This window comes from Lemur catta, chromosome 1, assembly GCF_020740605.2.
Source record: "Lemur catta isolate mLemCat1 chromosome 1, mLemCat1.pri, whole genome shotgun sequence".
In the NCBI taxonomy this organism is placed as follows: domain Eukaryota; kingdom Metazoa; phylum Chordata; class Mammalia; order Primates; family Lemuridae; genus Lemur; species Lemur catta.
The window spans coordinates 43,566,813-43,589,930 of NC_059128.1; the positions used below are offsets into that span (position 1 = coordinate 43,566,813).

Genomic DNA, 23,118 nt, shown 5'->3' on the forward strand with positions numbered 1-23,118 from the left:
GAAGATGGCTGCATGAGTCTCCCACCATTGCTATGACAAGTCCTTCAAGAGTGAACTTGGAGCATTTCAGAGATATAGCCATGTCCCTCACCCATTCATGGTGACATGAGAGAGTATGTTCACAGATAAAGCCATCAGATGCCTTTCTTGCTTTAGAGGCTCTCTAGAAGATATGTCTTCTTAAAGGGCTTACCTCTTATATTTACTCAAATTTTCCACTTGCTTAATAAGCAGCATTATAACCAAACATGTATTCCAACTTTCAACTCTGAACACTCTCACAGGCGACTTGAATATTTTCACCTTTTCTGAGATATGTGCACCTTCTCCGAATGCCCAGGACCCAGCACAGCAAAGCATAGTCAAGTGCTCAGTCCATGGTTGTGGAAAGCATGGATGAATTGCATGGATACGTACGGTGGGAATGGACACAGAAGATTCTTTTTTTGATATGTAAGTACTCCACATTTAAGGCAATGTACTGGACAGAGATTCTAGCTTATAAATTTGATAAGCAACATATAATGAGGGGAGATCTGAGTGCTGAAACTGGAAACATTTTCAGTCTCAAATATATCATCATAAATAAGCACTACAATTTGTTGTTTGTCCTGTATATAGGACTGGTTCTACAGACATGACATTGCATTTTGTTCTTACAATGACCTTATGTAGGTGACAATATTATTCTAATTCTGGTGCTAAAGATGAGGAAAGCTAGGATCCTGGCGGATTAAGCAATTTTTCTTTAGTCACACGGCCAGAAGTGGTCTATGCATATGCTTGACCATTTTATAACCATGTTAGTGTGGCCAGAGTACCTCTTAGAAATTTATCAGAATTGAAAGAGGACTCATGAGTAGGGAAAGCTTGGAATCAGGTGGACATTTAAAAGGTTTCAAAGCTGTAAAAATGTCTTTGGGCACTACTAAAATTCAGCTTAGCATTTCCATTTTCCAATGGGAAATTTTCAACTCCTTCCCTAAAAAAAACTACCTCTATTGCTTAATCCAAGTCAGCAGAAGCACTAGACTTGTATATACAGAAATACGCCAAAAAAGAAGAATGGAAGGTAAATGCTTACTCTGCGCTATCATGCTATCAGGAGAGCACTCTTGGTTAATCATTACAACTGTGGCTCTGCAAGTTTGCTCAATACACCTTGTGTGTGTTCTGCACTCTGTGCTATGGTTTTCTTTCTCCCAGAATGCCCCTCTGTTGCACCACCATCAGCCTAATTCCTGCTTTACCATTAAAGTTATTTCAAATCTTACTCATCATCTTAGCCTGCAGTGATAATTCTAATACTTAGCATTTATTGAGTCCTTCCTATATGCTAGACCCTGTGATAAACACTTTAATTATTACTTAATTTAATTGCCACAACAATGCTATGTAGAAGAAACTACTATTAGTCTCATCTTATAGACAAGTAAGTTACAAAGCGGTTAAATAACGTAGTAAATACCCATATAGCAAGGAAGAAGTAGAAGAAAAGTAATCCCTTTCTATTTGTTTGTCAGCTATATTTTTAAAAAATCAATTCTACTCTCTGGACATTTAAAAATAAAGTCTCTAGTGTTTTATTATCAGGTCTCTAGTGTTTTATTATCTTTGAGAAACGAAAGTGCCTAGATTCAAGGAAATGCATGTACTCACAGCAACTAGTAAATCTCACATGATTGGCATAATACAGAGAATATATTGCCTTTTGAAAATTTCTGTTTATTCCACAGTATTATTACATTTTGATACTCAGCTAATGCCCTATTACTTAATGGAGCTTTAGGATGTAGCTTAATAGCTGTGGAATGGTTTTAGTTTGATCACAACAGGTAGTTGTGATTCTCTGGGAAAGATCAAAAAACTTTAAGATATAGTTTCTATAATAGAAACATTAAAATTATAATATTAAAGAATTTTAATAACATGGAAATAAGCTCATGACATAGTTGGTAAAAGCAGGGTACAATACCAAATACATAGTATCAACCCATAATTTACAATTAAAAATTCATTTATAGATACATATTTAAAAGCCTGGAAATAAGTACACTAAATGTTTAGAGTGGCTAGCTCTAGATGGTAGAGTAATATGTGGTTTTTATTTACTGCTCCACTAAAAGAAGGTAAGGCTCTTTGGGGGAAATGGCTAAGTCCATGTTTAGTGCAGGAAGAGCTTTGATATCTTGTTGTCAGATGTCCAGATTGTTCCAGAAAGTAAGAAATGTTCAAAGACTGATGGAATCATGTCAAAGTTTACAGGAACCAGCTTAAACGGCTCCATTGGCCAAATGTGGAAAAATTAGAGCACCAAAAATAATGAGTATAACTAATGGCAACATATTGAAATTATTGATAGAAAGAAAGAAGAAAGGAAAGAAGACATGTTGGATAAGAAATGTGGACATAATGATAGTTAGAAAAATAACCATTTGCAATTCCATTGTAATAGTGATTAAGCCAAGCAGAATCAATGGATGTTAAAGCTACCAGGTGGCAGGTTGCTGGGGGACTAGATAAGATCATTGCACAGAATATTTATTTATTGCGAAGAGAAAGACATTCCTGCAACAAGGGTGAGATGTGGCAGATCCTACCTTAGCCAAATATCTAAAATTGATAAATAAAAAAATAGCAATTTAAGAATATTATTCACTTAAATATTGGAAGAATAAAGCTAATGAGTTGAAAGCAGTTGCCCCTGGGAATAGGCATCAGGAGAAGTGAGGAGTGGAACGATAGGTTTTGTTTTTTATTTATAAGTCTTCAAGTATGAATAAATTGTAAGTATGTGCATATAATATTTCTTTAAAACATCAATAAGAAAAAAGCAAGTAATATTCTGTAAATCAAGTGAGCACAGTTTTTTGAGAAAAAGGTTGAGTTAGCTGTGGCCTGCACATTGAATATTGGGTTTCTCCAAGGGAAGTTTATCAGACCTTGGTAAGCACAGGCTTGGAGGAAATTCAAAAAAGAATGGGAGAAGAGGAAGTGGATATTCCTTGTATTTTCACAGTTTTAATGGGCTTTGGATGCACAGATGTTTTAATTCCAGGGTAGTCAAACATATCCATTTCCTTTGTGGTTTGTACTCATTCTGTGTCCTCTCTGAGAAAGCATTCCTACATTTTCTTCTAAAAGTTGTCACTGCATTCTTATTAAAGACAGAAAAATTTGTTAAAGTGGAAAATTTTAGTTTAAAATAAAAGATGATGACACTCAAACTTTCTTTGCCTACAGTTTTCTAGCTGCCTTGGACAAAAGGTCAAGTCATTTTTCCTCAAAGAGAGGCTGTCTAATGAATACAGTCAGCCCTCTGTATCTGCAGGTTCCACATCCATGGGTTCAACCAACTATAGATTGAAAATATTTGGGGGAAAAAGACAATAAAAATACCAACACAACAATAAAAATATACAAATAAAAGAACAATGCAGTATAACAACTATTTATATAGCATTTACATTGTATTAGATATCATAAGTAATCTAGAGATGATGTAAGGTATACAGGAGGACATGCAGAGGCTGTATGTGAATACTGTGCCATTTTATATCAGGGACTTGTGCATCCTTGGATTTCAGTATCCACGGGGGTCCTGGAATACAGAGGGATGACTGTACTTCTTTTTTGGGATGTCTCATGGGATCATTTGAAACGGCCCTTTAGCAAGTTTGAAATATGGAAGTATTCCTTATATTTTTATGGGATGATAGTTCTCTTGGAGGAAAGAATAAGAAAGTATATGCTAGTCTTCACTGACTATCAAAAATCTTCATTCATGTAACGAACTGCTAAATTATAACTGAGAGTTACAGGACTCCTTGTTTGCTTAAGGCCTTGCTAGTGTGGTCCATGAACTAGTAGGTCAGCCTTACCTGGGAGCTTGTTAGAACTACAGGATCTGAGGTGCCACCCCAGACCTGCCGAATAAGCGTCTGCGGTTTAACAAGGACCCCAGGTGATTCCTATGCTCATTAAAGTTTGAGAAGTGCAGTCTTAACCCATGAGGCAGAGAGGTGTGCAAGAGAGAAATCGCAACAATTTTACCTTTTCTGAGTGTGGTGGTTCTCACACTTGGCTGCAATTGGAATCACCTGGAGAGCTTTAAAAACTATGGATGCAGAAATTCTGATGTGATTAGTTTGAGGTACAGACGGGGCATTGAAATTTTTTAAAAGCTCCCCAGGTGATTCTGATGTTCACACAAGGATGGGAAGCACTGCCCCAGAGAACCTGTGGGTTAGAAACGATATCAGCCCCAAGCAATAGAAAACCCAAGTGATGATGGCTTAAACCATTGGTTCTGCAAAATTTGCTGCACATTAGAGTCACTTGAAGAGATTTTAAAAATGCTGATGCCCAGGCTGCATCCCTGGCAAGATGTGCAGTTTGGTGGCAGACATGTGCAATGAGATTGGTCTACAGCTCAGTAATGCTAATACCCAGCTCTTCCCTCCCTGTCTGTCTTCTATCCGTATGGAATTCTAGCTGGGATTCCCCAGCCACCTTGGGCAGCCAACGTGCCACTTGCCTAAGTTCTTGCCAAAGAAACGTGAGTGGAAGTGTGTGCCATTTCTGGGCTAGCCCCATAAAAGCTCTTACCTCTTAGGCATGCTCCTTCATGCTCTTTTTCTCCTCTCCTTTTTGGAATGGCGATGACCGGAATAACCTTGGAAGGCATGCATTGAAGACGGTTCTTACTGCATGGTCTTTCAAGCAGGTGTGAAGAAGAGCCATCCATCAACCCAAAACTCCCAACTCCCAACTGTTACATGAAAGAGAAACAATCATCTGAATATTTGTATTACTTGGGCATTTAGCCATTTACCAAAAGTAACGCATCAGACATCATCTCTTTTTATCTTTTCAATCCCCATGCGAGGCTAGCACCATTACGTACATTTTACAGATGAAGAAGCTAAGACACAGTGAGGTTCAGTCACTTGCCCAGAGTCACGGAGCTAGAGGTGGGAAGAGAACAGATTTAAAGCCAGGTTTTTCTTATTTCAAACCCCAGCCTCTTAACCACACGCTATGTATCCTCCCATAGATTTTTGAAAGAAAACTCATAGTTTAAAAAAAATAAAGCATTGATAGAGGCTGTAGTCAAGACAGAAAACATCTGTGCTTTCGATGCTGAATGCTTGATTCTGTGTTCAGTGGCTTGTTGCACAGTAATTTTCAACCGCATCTTTTTGGATCAGCAATCAGACCCCCCTGCCTCCTTGCTCACATCTGCTCTAGATGCCCACATGCTTTTCTATATGCTGCTGCCGTGTTAGTCTCCCTAAAACACTGTCTTCTCACGTCACCTCCCTCCTCAGACAGCTTCAGGACCTACCTAAAGTTCAGATTCCTTAGGGTGGCCCTGAAGGCCCTCCTCATCCGGCCCTAACTTACCTTCTGGTCTTTTCCTACGCAGGCTCTCTGTTTCAGCCAAGTGTGCTTATTCCACTTCACTGAGCCATAAACTTTCAGGGTAAGAAGGAACTAAGGTCAAGTATTTCAATAATCATCTGCATCGGTCTATCTATTGCAAGGTAACAAGCCACCTCAAAACTCAGAGCCTTAAAACATGTTTTCTTTTTTTTCCCCACGGGTCTCTGAGTGACTGGGTGGTTCTTCTGTTGGTCTCACTTGGGTTCACGCATATGGCTTCACTGGCCACAGCTGGGCTTGACTGGCAGGCGTTCATTAAGGGCTTTCTCAAACAACTGGGGTCAGCTGTCAGCTAGGGCGTCCCAGCGTTCTCCCACATGGCCTCTCCTCCATGGGGCGTCTCATCCTCCAGGGCTTCTCCACACGGCCTCTCTCTCCGGCAGAACAGCGTGGATGTCCTTACACCTGGCTTCTAAAGGGGGAAAAGCAGAAGCTACTGGACCGTTCAAAACTTAGGCCTTTAGCATACACAATGTCACTTCCGCCACATTCTGTTGATGAAAACACGTCACAGGGCCAGCCCAGATAGACTCCATCTCTTGAAGCAGGAGTGGCAAAGAAGCTTTGGCCATCTCCTTCTGCATGTCCTCTCCCCTCACTTCGTCCTCTCTCCCTGGTATTCTTTCTCAGCACAGCCACAGTGTGGCGCTCGGGAGTGGGCTCCAGGGGTAGACTTGCTCAGGCGTGAATCCCAGCTCTACCGCTTACCTACTCTGTGGGCTTGTGCAAGTTACCAAACCTCTTCGTACCTCAATTTGTTCAACCATAAATCAGGGGGAAATCTAAATCCTACTTTATAGGGTTGTTGTGAGAATTAAATGAGTTCATACAAAGTGCTAGAACAGTGCCTGGCTAACGTCATGAAGCATAAGTGCTTCATAAATGTTATCTGTTGTTAGTATTGGGTGGATCTAATTCTTAACTGGTACAAAACACAAAGGAGTCAGGTGAGGCCTGGGGTTCAGGCTCCAGGGCAGGGGAGATTAGGAGAAGACATGCACATAATCCCCGAGGAGTTACCCTTGCACCAAAATGCTTTGACTGAATTGATTACATGAGGAATATTTCAGGACGTGGGGGGTGTCTGCTTCTGAAAGTGCCCCTTCTACTCCCTAAAAGGCAATCTCATAATCATCTGAGGTTCAGTTTATCTAACTTAATAATGCTTCCTCTTCATCTTATCAAGCCTTGGGCTCCCAATACTTAAATGCCTTTTTTTTTTTTCCCACAATGGCACTTTTCAGAAAGGAGAAGCCTGCAGCAGAAGCTTGTCTGCTGGATTCTGGACACTGGCACCTCCAACCTTGCACTCAGCCCAGAGCAGCAGTGGTTTACAGCAGCAGAGCCTGGGCAGGAGACCCCACAGCTCCTGTTACACGTGACAGACTGCAGAGCCCAAAGCACACAGACCATGTGGCAGGGGGTGGGGCCCAGCTAAGGGAGCGAACCGCGAGCCCAGGGCAGACTTCTGGGTATTGCTAGTCTCTCTCTGACCATTAGTCATATTCTGTGGCTTGTGAGTCTTATTTTTCCAGTTCCATTTGTCTTGTTTCATGAACAGGTTAATCACTGCTCTTACTAAGAGAAAGGAAGAAAAAAAATGATTTAAATTCACTCAGAGGCTGAGAGTAATCATACTAATGCATTAGGTCAGATGTTACTTTGGGGCAAGATTGCTATTAGTCTGTAATAATTCATCTGCAAGTCCTGTAATAAGCCTTCCTGCTGTTACTTATTATTTGTTTTGCAGCACAAAATATGCAAAGTACAGTCTGAGAGATGAAAGTGGTGTGTAGAGCTTATGCCGAAAATTCTGAAATATATTTATTTCATGTCCTTACCATCTTCAAGTAATATTTTTGGAGTCCCAAGTACATATATAGCACTATTCTAGGCACTGGGGGCACAGGGAGGTTCAGGAATGGAGAACTGGATATTTCTTGAGCATATACTCTGGTCAAGTCACCCTGACAGTATCAGATTCCTGATGGGCCCTGGAAGTCCCAACCTCTGCCCCCAATAGCTTATAATGGAGGTGCAGAGGTGGCACACACACAGACATGAATAGGTATTAATAAAAATCCAAGACAACGCACTAACATTAAGAAATGCTTTGGGGCTGAGAGTATGGATTGTAAGTGTGAGCACCTTTGGTCATGGCAGCCCTTCTTCAGGAGCAGTGCCCTGGACCGCCACCGTCTAGAGGCGGGATTAGTAGTCCAGGGCACTGCTCCTTCCCCGCCACAGGCGCTCACACTTACAACCCGCATGGCGGGGAGTGCAGGCTCCGTCTGGGTCTACCACGTGCCAACTGTGTGAATCCCGCAGGCTGCCTGACTCCTCTGTGCTTTGGTTTCTTCATCTGTAAAATGGACACGCATTACATCCCCCTCATAGGGTGGTTGTGAAAGTTAAATGAAGGTAAAATACTCAACTAACCACATCATCAGTACCATCTAAGCGCCAGATCTTAGAATTTTTATTGCTGTGATGGGAGGAGAGAAAGGGGGAGTGATGGGAGGAGAGAAAGACGGAGCAACAACATCAAAGGCATGCACTGAAGGACGACCTAAGCCATCTGTCACAGGACAAGAATATTTAGCGTAGGGTGGTCACAGCCTCTCCCACTCTGCACCCAGAGTGTGTGGGGAGAGAGATGGAGGGGATGCGGAATTTGCTGTAGCCAATCTCTTCTTATATTCCCTTTGCCATTCTCCAAGAGGTCCCAGTAGGGTTTGAATTGCTTTTCGATTATTCTTGCCCTCTAACTGCTCTTTATTTAAATGCACATGGGCGGAGACTGGCAAGGGGAGGGCGAACTTCTGGTTCTTTTCTTCTAATCTGAAGTGATCTCAGCCACTCTAACTCTCAGGGCAGTTTGTTTGAACTCCCTTTTTTTTCAGCCTCTTGACATGTCTGTACCATAGTACATTTCCTTTTGCAGGTGCCACGCGCCCCAGATAAGCCCCTTGAGGGTAAAAGCTGGGCCTCACTTGCTTGGATCCTGACCACAGTGCCTGGTGCAGAGTAGCTTGTGATGAGTATTGTTAAAATAAGAAAAAGGGTATTTTCCAGGGTCAGTGATGAACCCATTACTTGGAAAAGAAGTTTCCAACCTTGAATAGTGGAAGTCTTGAGAATTTTATAATCTCAATCTCTAACAGGATTGCAGTTCGTTTCAGGAGCCAGAGGGGAATCTTCAATCTGAAGGTAAGATTTACCTACTGGTTTTCATTTCAGATACTGGGATTGGGCAGGATTGAGAAGCCCCTACCAGCCAGCCTTGGGCCGGGAATGGCAGCCCAACTCTCGTTCCCTACTGAGATATGGCACTTTATTAAGAACATGCTGCAGCTAGGGCTGTAATATAATTGGCTTCCCAGTTGGAGAGCAGTGACCATAATTTGAAGGCAGGGATAGATATTTTAAAATGAATTTAACTTTCAGCTTTTGAGGCTAAGAAACCTCTTCACTGTGCAATATGACAAAAAGCAACTCATCATCCACATTGCAGTTTGGAAAATATCACAGGAAAGGATAAAACACAGATAAATGTCACATTTAAGTTATCCTTTCCCGTGGTATCATTGCATAAGAAATTCTTATCAGTCAAAATAGAAGTTAGAAGTAGTTTAATATTTAGAGCATTTAATTCACTCTTTCCACTATTGCCAGGCCAGTGGAGATTAATAAACAGGAAGGCCAGTTTCCATGGGGGACCACTGAAAGAAGGATTTCAGAGACATAAGAAGGAAAAGGTAAATCCCATAAACAAAGCTGAGTGTGACCTGTTTGTTAAATGCCCTTTTGAGGCCAGAACAGGGGTTTTCGACCCTGGCTGCACATTCAAGTTGTTATTTTTTCCTGTTTGGTTTTATTTTTTACTTTTTATTGAAATATGACGTACATCGAATAAAGTACACTAATCTTAAGTGTAAAGTTTGATGAATTTTTACAAGGGCACCTACTGGGTACACCACTAGCAAGATATAGAACATTCTAGCACCCTAGAACCTCTCCTCAGAGGTCACCCCTCTCTGACTTCAATCACCATGGACTAGTTGTGCTTGCTCTTGAACTTCATGTAAACAAGATCATATAATGTGTACTTCTATACATCTATGTTTTTTGCTGAATATGTCTATGATTCTTTGATGCCATATAGATAAGTAGTTTATGTAGTTTTCTAATGAATGCATATACAACAGTTTATTCTACTGTTGATGGACATTTGGGTTGTTTCCAGGTTTTTGGCTATTATAAATAAAGCTTCTGTGAATAATTTTGTATGTGTCTTTGGTGTCATATACACCCAATTCTCTTGGGCATATGTCTAGGAGTGGAATTGCTAGGTCATAAGGAAGGCATATGATTAGTTTTAGTAAATACTGTCGACTGTTTCCAAAATGGCTATATCAATTCATGTTCCTACCAGCAACGCATGAGAGTTCCAGTTGCTCTCATACAGTGTCTCCAACAGTTGGTATTATCCAATTTTTAAAATTTTAGCCTGTAGTCATTTTATATTACAGGCCTATTGTCATATCATAATGTTTTTGGTAGATATAACTTATTCCAATTGACTTTACTAGTATTGTTACTATTCATTATTATTATAGGTCTCTCTACTTTTCTCTACCTTAATGGAGAGAATCTCTTTTTTTAAAATACTAATCTAGACCTCTCCAATAACCTTTTTGCTTTCTGACAGCATTAAAATGTGTTCATCTTACCTTGCTTTTTTCTTGTCCCTAAGACTAGTTCCAACATCCTCCAAGGAGCTCTGGTTCCCTTCAGTGAAAACCATGAAATGGATCAAGGGTGAATGCTATACTCTGGACATGACTATGACCATTTGGCTGCGAGAGTGACAGAACCAAAGCAAGAAAGTACCACATAGCATGGTTTTCAGCGGGATGATTTTGACCCCCAGGAGGCATTTGGAAAGGTCCAGAGACATCTTTACTTGTCATGAAGGGGGGCAGAAGGGAGTCGCATGACTGGCATCCCGTGGGTAGAGGTGAGGGATGCTGCCAAGCATGCTACAAATACAAGACAGCCCCACCACAAAGAATTATTCAGTTCCAAATATCAATAGTGCTGAGGTTAAGAAACTCACCATAGAGCATTAGTTCATACTGACGCTTTCAATTACCTGCTCTGGTTCCTTCTCTTTGTTTTTAAAATATTTTGTTACATAGGTAAGTTTCCTACTCTTTCACACATACTTATATGTACATATACATGACATGTATATACTATTACCAAATTTGACATTTTGTGTTATATATTATCACACTAAACCCTGTATCTGAGTTACAGTGCTGCCCAGAACTGCAGATATTATCCCCACACCCAATAAAAGAGCATTTGAGGTTTATCATTGGCTGCATTCTAGGTTTTAGGGTGACTTACGTGACTTGCAAACAATATATCCATCAGGGAGAACTTTCACAGGAAAGTGTGGTGGTCATGCTGTCCTTTTTTCTTCTTTCTTCCTTCCTTTTCTACTCTTAGTTCAAGTGTCCTGGAATGAAATACAAATAGTGCAGAGGTCTAGGATGTGTTGGTTGGTACTATCAGAGAGTAGCACCAGCTCTCAGAAAAGAAAAACAAAACCTAGCCTCCCCTCATGGGACCATGGAAATCTTCAGGGCATATGGCCCCTAGCACCACCATGTTATAGAACCCATTTTTATATTTTCCTGTTAATAGTGTCATTTTTTTCATTCCCTCATTTTGTTTTAACATTTTATGGAAATATACATACAGGAAAGTACATCTATTGTAAGTGTGCAAATTGATGAATTTTAAAAACTTGACCATACCTGTTTAATTAGCACCTAGATTGAGACACTGAACATGACTAACAGCCAGAAATCCCCTTGGACTCCCTTTCAGTTAGAACCTCAGGTCTCGACCAAGAGTCATTCTCTTAACAGCAGATTATTTTTCTCATTTTTGTAATTTCAACAAATGGAATCATATGCTGTGTATTCGTGTCTGGCTTCTGCCACCCAACATTATCTTTGTGAGATTCATTTATGTTGTTGCTTGTTAGCTTCTAGATCCCTCCCTTCTGTTTCTGTACAGTGTTACATCATGCGAATCTACTGTACTTTATCCATCCGACTGTTGATGAACATTCATGCAGTTTCCACTTGGGGGCTATTTCAAATAGTGCTGTTATAAACATTCTTGTAAATGTCTTTTGGTGAGCAAATGTAACACATGTATGCATTGTTGTTGGCTCCCAGGAGTGGAATTGCTGGGTTATAAATAATGCATATGTTCAACTTTAGTATAGCATAATGCCAAATAGGTTTCTAAAGTGGCTGTGGCAATTTACATATTCATCATTATTGTATAATAAAAGAGTTTCATTTGCTCCACATTGTCACCAACACTTGATATTTTCTGTCTTTTTCTTTTTAGCCACACTTGTGGGTATGTAGTGGTATTGCAATGTGGTCTTAATTTACACCTTCCTTCTAACAAATGCAGATGAACATCTTTTCATATATTGCTTGGCCATTTGGATGTCATCTTTTGTGAATTATCAATTATCTATTCTTTATTTTTTAATCTTACAGTTTTTTTTTCCCTTATGTTCTTTTTTATTTCCTTTGCTGTGTAAAGACATCCTTCTTCTCTCACGCCAACCCCCATGGAGACTTTCTAATGTTTGAATTTTTAGGGTAACATGCTTTCACTTTATTTTTGAGCCTGTGCTAATTCATCCTCATTCCTTTTTTAAAAAATGAGGAATGTTTTATTTAATTGTGAAGATATAAAATAAAGGACTTCATTTTTTCAGAAATTTTAAATGTAGAAGTATAACCTGCTAGGCCAATCAAGCCCTGATCAAATGATTTGCTGTTGGCAGATATTCCATCTTTAGACCAAACCAATGACAAAGAAATCTGTACTATTGGGGGAGGGGCGGTCTCAGAAAAATCTAACTTTAATATGATTACTTTAAGGCACTTGGGAATGTGATTACAATGCATATTAAAGTACATTAGTGAAATATACACATGGTTATTTTCTTACTCGGAAGGCTTACATAGAATGAATTCTTTGTAAGCTTTTACAGTGTGGTCTGAGTCCATAAATATCAATTATAATAAACATATCTATAAGTGAGTTACCGCACCTCAGTTATAATTCCACATTCACGAAATGTGAAATTCACATTTCAGTTAGACGTCTGCATTCGTATTATATTAGCTCAATAGTTTTCAAATATATTTGCATGCAATTTTCACCTATATGTTTCAGATATTTTGTATGGGTTCCAACAGAGAAAATGAGGTTGCTTCTGCACCGTGATAATATGCCATCCCATACCCCTCATTTTGCATTTCATGGAAATTGTATAGCTACCACCAACAAACTTTGCCAGTAGAAATTTATTCCTGATTTCACATGGACTTTCCTAGACAATCCCTCAGCTGAAATAAAACCAGATTTGAATTCTGTTAGAATATTTGTTTTTACTACCTTTTAACTTTTAATTTTATAAAACTTTCAAAATTACTGAATGCTTTCATTAAAAAAAGGAAACAAAGCTGCTACTCTCCCTTGCCCCTATGATAGCCCAGTGGAGGAAAAAAGCACTGGCCTCAGGCCAAAACCATAAAAGCTTTCAATTAACTAAGGATTGCTGGCATGTTGCCATTTAAATAGCTTTGTCTCCTTATCTGTGGTTGCTTTTCAGACCCATAGGTCACTAAAGCCCGCTTTGGAGACAAAGACTATTTCTCCCCCAAAAGTCAAGGGAAATATAAAAAATGAAATTAGTGATTAAGGATGTAAGTTAATTAATACAATCATTTTGGCTTAATTATTTAAAGTCCAGTTTTTTTTGGTCTCCAACAAACCTGAAAATACATTCTCCTCCAGCTATCAGAATTATACTGAGATTCATAATTTTTCATTGATAAATTTATAGCTCTCACATACACAAAGGGAAGAAATAGAAAAGTTATTATGTGTGCTGACACTCACAAACCAACTTTCACATACACACACCCCTGCACTTTAAAAAAAGACAGCCTCTTTAATATTTAATACATGATTTTTGTTTCCAGCTAAGCAATTTTAATAATTCTTTTAGGGACTATTACACCATGAATAATCTTTCTTAACAATGTAATCTTGGATCACCATTTTTTTTACCATTTTATCCATTTATAAATGTACAATTCAGTGGCATTACCTACATTCACTTGTTGTACAACCATCACCATTTTTCATGTCCAGAACTTTTTCCTGTTCCTAAACTGAAACTCTGTACCCATTAAACAATAACTTTTCATTAACCCCTCCCACCCATCCCTGACAACCAGCATTCTAGTTTCTGACTCCACGAATCTGACTAATCTAGATACTACATGTAAGTGGAATCATGCAGTATTTGTCCTTTTGTGTCTGGCTTAATTCACTCAGCATAATGTCTATAAGTCTCATCTATGTTGCAGTATGTGTCAGAATTTCCTTTCCTTTTAAGGCTGAATAATATTTCCTTGTATGTATATACCGTATTGTGTTTATCCATTCATCTGTCGTTAGACACTTGGGTTGCTTCCACGTTTTGGCTATTGTGAATAATGCTGCTATGAACATGGGTGTACAAATATCTGTTCAAAGCTCTGTTTTTACTTCTTTTGGGTATATGCCCAGAAATGGAATAGCTGGGTCAGACAGTGATTCTATGGGTAATTTTTTGAGGAAGTGCCATACTGTTTTCCTCAGCCACTGCACTATTTTACATTCCCACAAGCAACGTACAAGGTGAACACTATATTTTAAACCCATCAATTCTGAACAGCTTTTATACAAATCACATAACCTCAAGACCTACATGTATCTATTTATCTATCGATCAATCCATCCATCTATCTGTTTACAGAGATACTTAAAAGGAAAACATTAATTTGTGTCTGGTGAAAACATGCTGAATCAGGAGGCAGATTTGATTGACATTACTAATTGGCCCCTCTCTTGCTGTGAGTCTCTTATTCTGCTGAGTATCACTGGGAGGTGGGGGAGGGGCAGATCTGCCTGTAGCCAGAGGGGCAGATGGGCATTGCTTAGCAAATTCTGGTGACACATCCAATTGCCCAGAGCAACAGAGACCTGCTCTCTTCTAGAAGACTTTTCCATCTGGTTTGCACCTGTATTCTAGAGGTAGTCCCCAAACAGAACTACCCAGACCTTTATTTGTAATTTACCCCAGTTTTTACAGTCCAGTTGGATTCTCCTGTTTCTTCTCTGCTTCAGTCTTCTTATTAATTTAGTCTTTAGCCTTTTAGCATATTTGCTAATATCCATCTAAGAATCTGTCCTCTGGCTTTTCTTGTACCAAGACTTTTTCACACCCTGGGAAGTAAGTGGCTTTCTAAGGAACTCCGGGGAGCACTTTGATTAGAATTTGTTAGTTATAATTGTTGTGGCCATTTGAAAGGCAAGAGGCTTTTTTATACTTCAAACATCTGGGCTGACAGACTTGCTCACTTTGGTCTGTAGAACTGACAATTTTATCCCTTGAAGTGGGAGGAGGAGGTGGAGGAGGGGGTCGTGCAGGGCTCTTTCTCACTGGAGGGACATATGTTGATTTGAACCCATGCCAGAGGACTCTGCTGCGGATCCTTCTCTAACTTTCCCTAGAACTCTGATGGATTCCTCCTCTGAATAAGGCTGTGGCAAGGACTGGGACTTGGAGTCACAACTTATATGATTTTCTTCTGCTCTCACTGACAGCTCCCCCTGAGTCTTCTGTGCTGGGAGGGCCCTGGGACTCTGTTCTTAAACCTCTTCTCTAATCTGTCTGTACTCATTCCCTAGGCCAGTGGTCCCCAACATTTTTGGCACCAGGGACCAGTTTCATGGAAGACAATTTTTCCATAGACTAGAGGTGGGACTGGGGTTGGGGGCCGGCAGGCCGAGCTCAGGCCATGATGCCAGTGATGGGGAGTGGCTGTAAATACAGATGAAGCCCTCCACTCACCTGCTGTGCGCTGCCCTCCCCACCCCGCCACCACCGCCAACGTTCCTACGTTTCATGGAAGATGATTTTTCCACTGACAGGAGAGCCGGGAGGGTGCAGAGCTCTGTGGTGGTCCACGACCTGGGGGTTGGGGACTGTAGCCCTAGGTGACTTCTACCAAATGTATATCTTTTGCTTGTCTTTTTCCTAAAACTCTAAATTTGTCTCCAACTGCCTACACAGTCTTTCACATTGGATGCCCAAGAAGAATGTTAAATTGAACATGTCTAAAATCAAACTCTTTTTTTTTCTACCCAAGTAAGTTTTCACCTCCTTCCCTCTTTCTTAGCACAGTAAATGGCCCCACCATGCCGCAGCTCTGGCCAAAACTCTTGTCATCTTTGACGTGTCTTTCTCCACGGTTGTATCTCATTCAATCTGCAAATCCTGTCCATTTTACCTTGGAAGTATACCCCGAGACCCACCATTTCTCACCTCCTTCCCTGCTGGCAGCCTCCCAGTCCCCGTCAGCTCCTCTCCGTATTCCCTCACTGGTCTCCCAACTGGCTGCACCGCTTCCTCACTTGGCCTTCACAGGGTTCCCAATATTGATCTTTCAAGAATGTTAATCCAATCAACTCATCCCTGTTCTCTTACCTCTAAGGGCTTCTCATGTCATTCCCAGAATGGAAACTGAAGTCTTCGTCATGACCTGTGGGACACGTAAGGTCCTATTGATCTATCTCTGTAGGCCACTGATATCTCACCTCTTCCTGTCCTTCATCCCCATCCCTCTACTGTAACCACGCTGGACACACCCAGCATTCCCACCCCAAATTCTTGAATCTTGCTTTCCCCTAATTCTGGAACACTCTTGCCGCAGTTTTCACGAGGCTCATTCCCTCACTTTATATCCAGGTCTCTGCTCAGATGTCACCTTCTCTGAGAGCCTTCTCTCACTACCTGGTGTTAAAGGTAGCTTGTGCCACATGAAATTGCAATTTTTGTAGGTAAACAAACAGGAGAATATTGTCAATTTCAATTGTTTCAATACACCACACAGGATGTTGTGGTACTTAACACTGCCTGCCCTACTTCATGTATTTATTGGTTTATTGCTTATTTATTGGTTTATAAACCAATATCTCCTCCCCTGGGGTGTGAGCACCTTGAGGGCAGCGAATTGGGTTGTTCGCTTCTACAGAGTACTTGGATCAAAGAGGCATTTGCAGATCATCTGCTGTATACTTCTTCCATTTTTTGCCCAGCCCTTTGATAAATGAAGCTCATTAAACTGCTCTCTGTTAATCACACTGATATTCTCAAAGCCAATTCCTTCCACTTCCTATTAAGATCCATACTCTTATAGCCTCAGAATTTCACTTTTGAGATCCTCTCATCCTTCTTATACTGTCTTCTCTTTCAGATTGCTCGGCTGAGATTAGACCGCACTTTCCTCTGCACTTCTGACAGTTGTGTGCCCATTTAGGGCACATGTCACAGCCTTTCCAGAATGGCGTTCTGGGTATTTTAAATCCCCCATGAGAAAGACACTCTCTGACTTCCTGGCTCCTGGGGCTCCAGCACTTCCCCTTCAGTAACCAGTTCTTCCTGGTAGATCAGAATTAAATCTAGGAGAGAAGTTCCTTTTGTTTCTTCCTCTTCCTTCTGCAAAATGAAATTATCGGCAAGATGAGGTCAAAAATGTATATGTTCTGCTTTTAAAGAAATGAGATTTTCAGCAGAAATGCAGAGGGCTAAAATGTTCCCATCATTTCTATGACTTGCAAATGTGTCAGTTCTGTGATCTTGTTAGGAATACATTAATCAGAGCGCCATCTTACTCAGCTGAGGGTATTTTATGCACTTCTGTCTTGCCAGGTGCTTTCCAGACCGTGCCACAGCGGATGGAGTCTTCAGTCATCTATATGACAATGATCAGGACTTTCCCCAGGAATGCACCCAAAGCTTGTAACTTGAGTTCCCAATTAGACTTGATTCAAAGTGTCGTTTCAGTGCCAGGCTGCAAATGCAGGTAGGGGTTGAGGGGAGAACACCGAGCAGAAATTCAGGGCCTGGATTTGGGATCTGACGTACTTGTTTTTGAATCTTATTTCTCCTGTGTATATTATTCAGAAATACAGAAACCAAACCAGTAATTTCACAGAAAAAACTTCAGTGGAGGGTATTGGTTAAATGGGTATTGGTGACCCAAAAAGGTAAAAAGGGCAGAGTGGGACACCACAGGATAGGGACTTGGGGAAGCAGTTACTGCCCTTAAGGTTAGAAGAACAAAGAGAGGGGGCTGAGGTTATTAGAACCTAAAAGCTTGAAGTATAAACCCATCAGAACTGGGGCCCAGACCTCTGGGCAGGGCATGCCAGTCAGCTGGTGCTGGTATTTCTGAGGGGCTGGTTCAGAGAAGGTAGAAAGTTACTGCTGCTGAGGTGAAAACCATTATTGGGATGATGGCGACAGAAACAGGAAGCAAATAGGAAGAAGCAAGTAAGCCCTTTTTCCTTCATCCAGCTCCAAAATGTCCTTCTAGCATGCCAACAGAGAGCTAGCCTCTGCATTGCCAAGCAGACGATGAAAGGGTAGGTTTTTTGTTTGTTTGTTTGTTTGTTTGCAGTGAGAAAACAGCTGAGAAAGGGTAGTTTTAAAACAGAAAGAAAATTGCTTAATCATCAGCACAATGACCTTATGTACATTACATAACCTCCCTAAATTTCAATTCCTATACCTGTATCATGGGGAGAAATATCTCCTCTCAAGGTTATTGTAACAATTAAATGAGGTCATGAATACAGATTGCTCGATAAATACCTTGACAGTAGTTGCAGATCTATGTCCCTGACACCTCATCTTCAGCCCCAATCTAGCAGCCAGAGGGTGACAAGGAAAGGGAGAAAGATGGTAAGACGAGAGAAAAAGAAGATGAGAGCTAGAAGAAGCGGGGGAAGAGAATGGAAGGGGTGCGAGAGGTACTCAGGCCACCATGGAAGAAAAGAGACCTGTGGACTGGTCTCTTAACTCTTTGGGAAGGCTTTTCCCACTTTGAACAAATTACATACTCCAGGTGTTAATGACTCCTGGGAATTGTTACCGTTTTTGCAAAATCAAGAGAACTAATAAGAATAGCTGGAGGTATGTGATCATTTTCTAAAAAGTAAAGGCTCAGTGTTTGGCAAAAGATGACAGCAGGAGGTCTTAAAGAGTTAGACCACAAATTAATCCTGCCTCCTTTCTCCTTTAACTGTTTTGTTTTCCTACGTCATTGGCTGACCCTAGCAGCTGTTCAACTGTGTAATTAAGCCATTTCTATGAGGGCCAAGCAGCTGGGTCAGTACTATATGTTCTAGTGATCATTGGTGATCGAGTTAAATCTTAATTTGATAAATATTCTGAACAGTTATCAATCTTATGCTGCCCCATCTTCAAGGAAACCAGCAATGGGAAGTGCTACTGGTATTCAGACTCCTGCTTCCATCAACGAATTCAAGGAGGAATAGAATCCAGAGCTAGCCCAATGCCTCCAACCATATTTTTTAGACTAGCTATCAGTGAGAAAAACAGACAAGACCAAATCTAGTCTAAGAAATGGAAAATGCTACTGTTCACTATGGACAGGAAGAATCATCACACCTCCCTTCGGAGGTGTCTCTCTTTGCCTTTAGGCCTTATTTCCTCCTTTGTGGATATTGTATATAAATTCCCTGTAATGCAAAAGGGTCACTTTCTGGAAGTGTAAATTGAAATGTACTGGCTGTATAAACCTATCAAATGAGTTTTGCTGGTGAAAGAAATCTTAATTAAAGGGCTGCTTTGAAATAAGGAAGAGTAATAAAGCATTTTTCGTTTTGTTTGCCTTCACACCAGCCACCTTCATTTTAATAATCTAATTTCTATTTTTCTTATTTAGAGGATGACTTAGATTAGCTTTCTTAACAGGTTCATTTTCAAAAAGTTAATGAAGTCCAGCTGAGTGTGTATGGTAGATCATCAGGGTTTCTGCTTCGACCCATAAATCCCACTGTCCTGGATTCCACTTTCTGTTTGGGGACAAGATGGGATTTATTAGAAGAACTAGTCCTGCTTTGCATATCAAATGGCTATGTACTCTGTACTAGAGAGTCACTTAAGAACTACCAGAATTACAGAGGAAATAGCATCTTATCCCTCTTCTCCAAATGAGTAAATTTGTCATGAGATCACATTTTTTGTGACTTTTCATAATAAAGAATTAAACAAAAGTAATAGATTTAATCTATTAGAGTCAAAACTTGGGAATTTACAATTTGGTGTGCAGTGACCCAGAATTTTTTAAGTATTTAAAAAACAAAAAAATGTTTTAAGCATTTAGTGAAGAAAGTAACAGGAGTAAAACTTGTTTTTTTGTAAGATTTTTTTTTAAAGGTCAGACTATACTCACCTTCTCTCCTGTCAGGCTTCTTATGGAAAGAACATGGGACTTGGGGCCAAAAGCCTTGGTTTGTTAGTCTATGTCCAGCCAAGATGGAGTAACAGGCCCTAGATTTAAAATTCCCACCTGAAACAACCAAAAAAAAAAAAAAAAAACCTAAAAAAAAGAAAGATAGAAATAATGGCTTTCAAAATATAGACATTAGGAAACAAAGTTCTGTGACTCTTTTTTTTTTTTTTTTTTTTGAGACAGAGTCTCGCTCTGTTGCCCAGGTTGGAGTGAGTGCCGTGCCGTCAGCCTTGCTCACAGCAACCTCAAACTCCTGGGCTTAAGTGATCCTACTGCCTCAGCCTCCCAAGTAGCTGGGACTACAGGCATGCGCCACCATGCCTGGCTAATTTTTTTCTCTATATATTTTTAGTTGGCCAGATAATTTCTTTCTATTTTTAGTAGAGACGGGGTCTCGCTCTTGCTCAGGCTGGTCTCAAACTCCTGACCTTGAGCAATCCACCTGCCTCGGCCTCCCAGAGTGCTAGGATTACAGGCGTGAGCCACGGCGCCCGGCCAAGTTCTGTGACTCTTGAGAGATGGTAAAAAAATGAAGTGAGCCTTATAATCTATATAGAGTTAATGTGATCCTAAATAAAATCTCAGAAGTTTTTTCTGTGGAAAATGTCAAGGTAATTCTGAAATTCATATGAACATGCAAAGGACTAAGAATAGTAAAGACAACTCTGAAGGAGAACAACAAAGTTGGAAGGCTTACTTACCTGATTTCAAGACTTATTATAAAGCTATAGTAATCAGACAGGATGGTATTGGCATAAAGATAAATAGATCAATGGAAAAAAATAGAGATTATAAAAATAGAGTTACATATATAGGGTCAACTGATATTCAGCGAAGTTGCAAAGCAAATTTAGTGGATAAGGGACAGTCTTTTCAATACATGGTGCTGGAAAAAATGGATCTCCATTTGTAAAAAAAAAGTAAATAAATAAAAAAAGAACTTCAATATACATCTCACATCACATAAAAAAATCAACCAAAATGATCATACACCTAAAAGTAAAACTAAAACTACAAAATCTCTAAAAGAATACATAGATAAAAATCTTTGTGATGTTGGATTAGGCAAAGACTTTTTAGATTTGACACTGAAAACATGATCCATAAAAGAAAACTTTGAATTTGAATAAATCCACTCTTTCAAAGACACTATTAAGAGAATGAAAAGGCAATCTATAGAATGAGATGAAATATTTGAAAAATCACATATCTGATAAAATATTTACACCCAAAATATATAAGAAACTCACAAAACTCGATAATATGCAAACAAACAACCCAGTTTTTAAAATGGGCAGAAGATTAGAAAAGATATTTCACTAAAGAAGATATGTGAATGGCTAATAAGCACATGAAAAGATGCTCAACATCCTTAGTCATTAAGGAAATGCAAATTAAACTACAATGAAATATTACTACATACCTATTAGAATGTCCAAAATGGAAAAGACTGACCATACCAAGTGTTGTCAAGGATATGGAGAAACTGGAACTCTCATAGTATGCAAAATGGTACAACCACCTTGCAAAACAGTTGAGCTGTTTGTTAAAAATTTAAACATATTTACCATGTAACCCAGACATTCCATTTCTAGGTTATTACCCAAAAGAAATGAAAACTTATGTCCATTACAAAGACTTATACATCAATGTTCATAGAAACTTTATTCATAATAGCCCCCAAGTAGAAATACTCCAAATGTCTATCAAGAGAATGAATAAATTGTGATCTATCCACATAAAGGCATATTCCCCCCAAATAAAAGAGAATGAACTATTAATAAACACGACATGAATAAATCTCAAGATAATTATGCTGAATGAATAAAACCAGACAAAAGGTGTATACTATATGTTTTCATTTATAGAAAATGAAACTACAGTGACAGCAAGCAGACCACTGGTTGCCCAGTGATGGCAGGCTAGGGGTGGGCTGGTGTGGGGAGGGATTACAAAGGAGCAGGAGGAAATTAGTGGGATAATGGATATGTTCATTATTTTCATTGTGGTTGTGGTTTCACAGGTTTGTACTCTCAAACTTATCACATTTTTACTTTAAATATGTGCAGCCTATTGTATGTCAATTAGACTTCAATAAAGTCATTTAAGAACAAGGCTGTACTCAAGTCATAGTTGTGTGATCTCAAACAAGTTTCTTGACCTCTCTGTGCCTGAGTTCCCTTTAACAAGGATAATAATAATAACACATACCTCACAAGGTTGTCATGTCAGGTGAGATTTTGTGGCAACAGCCCTTGGAAAAGTTCTCAATCAATGACATGTAGAGCATCTTGTCTTTCCTGTAAAGGACTTTAATTTTCCCATTAATCCGTAAGCAGAATGGCAGTGTTCTCTCCCTAGGTTGTATCTTTTATCTTTAGAAATCAAAGAACATGATTTTTGAAGCTAATGTAGTTAGGCCTCTTAAAAGCTTTTATAACAAAATTAGATGGGGGAAAATGAGAACACATAGGGAATTAAAAAGCAACAGTAAAAGCATCTGTAGCTCTGTTGAGCACTTGTGAAAACTGGGCTTGCCCTACCATCAAGGGACTCAATAAATTCAAGCCATCTGGCCTATGTATGACTCCCTTCCCCTCCCACATATTCATATGATAAAAAAATTATAAAAGAAAAATAGATTTAAAAATATAAAGACCATATGCTTTAGAGTCAGACCACAGGTCAGATTCTGACTCACTATTATTCACTGGCTCTGCCTCACCTTGGAGAGCTCCCTCAATCTTGCTGAGCCTCAGTTTCCTCCCTTGTAGAACACTGTCCCATAGGAAGAAACATGGAAAGTACCTTGGACAGCACCTGGCACGGGCCAGTGCTCAGCAAAACCGTTTCCCTAAGGTAACACACTAGATTGAGTCACATTTGAATAATTCAAACCTCCTGGCCCCAGGGCCATGGTCTTTCTGCTCTCCTCTGCTGCTAGTTCACCCAGGTAGTCTATGGCAGAGGGGCAATTAGAAACCAGGGCTTTTAGCTCTCTGGTGTTCTTGCCACTGCACAAGGTAATTTTTTTTTAAACTACCACTAATCAGAATTCATTTATTAATTAGGGGAAAAATGGCATCTGGAGACGAAATCATACTGGTTAAGAGACCAGGAAAAATCCCTTTGGATCTTATTGCAATGCTACTAATTACTTACCAGTTCAGTCCCCAGTGTGACACCTGCC

General features: G+C 39.8%; 1 long non-coding RNA gene across 1 annotated transcript; it reads right to left on the bottom strand.

The window, feature by feature from the left end:
- Positions 1-5,649: 5,649 nt before the first annotated feature.
- LOC123640406 lies at positions 5,650-19,998 on the bottom strand. The gene is made up of 3 exons (XR_006735974.1): positions 19,869-19,998; positions 10,861-10,972; positions 5,650-5,857 (listed from the first exon to the last, which is right to left on the bottom strand). It is a non-coding gene; the product is annotated as an uncharacterized LOC123640406 (long non-coding RNA).
- Between the last annotated feature and the right edge of the window lie 3,120 nt (positions 19,999-23,118).